General features: G+C 39.6%; 1 non-coding gene across 1 annotated transcript; it reads left to right on the top strand.

The window, feature by feature from the left end:
• The first annotated feature begins 878 nt into the window (after positions 1-878).
• LOC136210206 (small nucleolar RNA Z247) lies at positions 879-1015 on the top strand. Its single transcript, XR_010677916.1, has one exon. It is a non-coding gene; the product is annotated as a small nucleolar RNA Z247 (small nucleolar RNA).
• The last annotated feature ends 2433 nt before the right edge of the window (positions 1016-3448 follow it).

The following is a 3448-nucleotide window of genomic DNA, read 5'->3' on the forward strand; positions in this document are numbered from 1 at the left end:
AACTCGTTTTTGGGAGAGTGAGATTAGTGTAGATTTAATGTATAATATAAAGCATAAAATCACACTGTAAATAAATCAATTCTTCCTTCTATCTCCCTCTCTCTCCTATATACTTTAAATTCATGCAAAATGGGTTATTCTTTACTAAAATGGCTTTCAATAACATGCTCAAAATGGTTTTCAAAGCGAGAAAGAAAAGGTTTCAAATGAATTTTAAACTTAAATAAATATACGATTAGTCCGTTATCGCCTAACACGCTAAGTAGGAGGCCGGTGGTTCATAATCGGGCGATGTCGGGGTGCCTAGCAGCCTTTCTCCGGAAAGGAGCTAGCCTTCTCGACTCGTACCTAAGTTTCACGAACCCTCACCGGTCTCCCGCAAGGGATCGGTGTTCATTTTCCCATTCGTGGGTGGCGACTCTTCCATACTCCGAGCTCCAGCCCTGCCGAGCAGCTTGATTCCGCGATTGGTTGCTTTTGGCACCAATCACAGCATCTGTCGTCGACGGTGTCCACCCCCCGGTCTGCCCGGGCGAGGCCGTGGCACCTACAGCAGTCTTCCCTCTCCTCCTGCTACTATTGCTATCGATGGGGTTGGGAAATCAAATCCAGCCCTCAAATTCTGGAATCGACAAGACAAACTTCTATTTGGTGCCTTGGTTGGTTCTCTTTCCCAATCTCTTATTCCATTAATTTCTAATGCCAAAACTACCAAAGATATCTGGGATATCCTTGCAAATACATACGCCAAACCCAGCAGGGGCCCCATCAAACAATTGAAAGACCAATTTCACCGAATCTCAAAAGGCAACAACACCATCACGGAATATATGCAGACTATTAAAGCTTGTGCAGACTAGCTTGCTTCCTGGAGCAAGACTATTGAACATAAGGATCTCATTGATCGCGTTCTCCATGGTCTTGACACTAATTACAACTCTGTAATTGAGTCTGTTAATGCAAGAGACAATCCTATTTCTTTTGATGAACTACATGAGCAGCTGATAAATCGAGAACTTAGTATTAAGCAAAGTCATCATAACTCTTCTCTTCTCGCCACTGCTTTTGCTGCCACCTCCCTGTTGAAACACCTTTCCACATGATTTTGATTTGACAAAATCATTTAAGTTAATCCATGATTAAGGGACAATTAAATTTAAGTGCTTTGATTTAATTATACTAATATGTTTGTACAATGTTGAGTATAAAAATAAATACAAATAGAAATAAAAAGTAAGACAGGACGAAGTCATCATAAGATCACAGCACAAGCTGAGTAGAGTGGAACTCAGCATGACAGAAGATAAGTCATCTTTAGAACAGGAGCTTAAAGATCAAGAAGCTGAGTGGAACGAAACTCAGTATCAAAAATAGAAGAGTCTTCGTCAGAACTATGTCTTGCAGAACGAAGCTGACCATAGAAGCTGAGTAAAAGAGAACTCAGTATCTGAATTGGCAACAATCAAAGACAACGGACATCAAAGTCAAGCTGAGTAATCTTCAGGACAGCATGAATGATCCGTTAGCTAAAAGACAAGCCCGACAACTGTCTGCACCAATAATAGAAACCTTGGAATTACGCAAAATCCAATTTCGAGATGCATGGGTCAACTGTTCCGTTGCTAAAAGACAAACTGGCACAAAAAGACGAAACCTGCTAGAAGAAGACAAACCTGACGACTGTAGAATTCAGACGACAGGATTGGCCTGCATATCTGAAGCTGACCAGAACATTGTCCCCAAAAGAGCCATTTTGGATTCAACGGGCAAATCAAATTCAAATGATTTGATCTTCAGATTGCAACTATAAAGGGACAAGTATACCTCTTGGATCATAGCCGAATTACAGAAAATACAAGAGAGAAAAATACAAGTAAAAAGCACATCAAAACAAAAAGAGATCTTACACCAACTTTCTATTCTTGGGTAAAAGCTAGAGTGATTTTTGTAATCATCTAAAGTGTTCTTTGTCTGAAAAAGAACAAGTCTGTATCAATTGTATTATTGAGAGAATTGTGCTGAGTACTTGGTTTGGTACTCAGTGGTAGAGAAATCTAAGTGCTGGGTTGTAGCGCTTAGTGGAGTTGAGTAGACGAATAGAGGACGGTACTCTTGCATATTCAACTGCCTTGTAAACGGTTTGTGCTCTACCTTTAAAGAGCTCAGTATTGGATTTCAAAAGCCTGAAGGGACTCTGGGGACTGGACGTAGGCGGAGAGGCCGAACCAGGATAAGTCATGCTGAGTAATCTCTAGCTCTCTCAATATATATATATATATATATATATATATATATATATATATATATATATCTGTATGTGTTGCTTGTTATATTTACTCAGCATATAAATTGTCTAAATTGATATTGAGTAAATAAGAGTGCTAAGTTGGAAGCTGACCACAAAAGTGTCAATTCCCAACTTATATGTAAAATAGTTTTAGTCAATATCTGGCTAAAGCTATCTTACGTTACAATCGGCCGTGCTGACCAAAGCTGAGTTGATAAACTTAAGAAAATATATTAAGTCAGCTTAATCAAATTTTCAAAAGTTATATTAGTTTCTAACCCCCCCCCCCTTGGAACTAATCACACGGGACCAACAAGTGGTATCAGAGCCATATAGCTCACTACTCAAAGATTTAACAATCTTAAGCTGATCCTGATAAATGGCTGAGAACAACACTCGTTTCCTTCCCGGGAACCAAACAACACAGATACTCCCAGAGGGATTATCAATTAGTCGGCCTCCCCTATTCTTTGGATCTAATTATACGTTTTGGAAGAATAGGATGAAGAACTTCATTCAAGCCACAAACATGAGTGCATGGCTTGCAATAGTTCGAGGCCCATATGTGCCTTATAAAACTGTTGACAATGAGAAAATTGTTAAGAGTGAAACTGAGTGGTCAGAAGATGACCTTAAAAAATTATAAAACAATGCTTCGGCTATCAATATGCTTCACTGTGCGTTAGATGCTGCAGAATACAATAAGATTTCATGTTGCGAGTCAGCACAGGAAATTTGGAAGAAGCTCGAAGTAACCTACGAAGGTACAAGCAAGGTCAAGGAGTCAAAGGTGAACCAACATATGAGATTATATGAACTGTTCGAGATGAACGAAAATGAGGACATCTCTGGAATGAACGCTAGATTCACCAACATCATAAATGAGCTAAAGAGGCTCGGCAAGAACTTCACTGAAGAAGAGCAGGTGAAGAAAATCATGAGAAGCTTACCAAAGATTTGGCAAGCTAAGAAAACTGTCGTGGAGGAGGCTCAAGACTTGACCACATATAAATATGACGAGCTGATCGGATCTCTGCTGACTAATGAGATCTCTATGAAAAATTTTGAAGCAAAAGAAAAGTCAGAAGACAAGAAGCAAAAATCACTTGTCATGAAAGCTGACTCAACCGAAGCTGACTCATCGGACGATGAGGAAATGGC

This window comes from Euphorbia lathyris, chromosome 10 (assembly GCF_963576675.1).
Source record: "Euphorbia lathyris chromosome 10, ddEupLath1.1, whole genome shotgun sequence".
Lineage (NCBI taxonomy): Eukaryota > Viridiplantae > Streptophyta > Magnoliopsida > Malpighiales > Euphorbiaceae > Euphorbia > Euphorbia lathyris.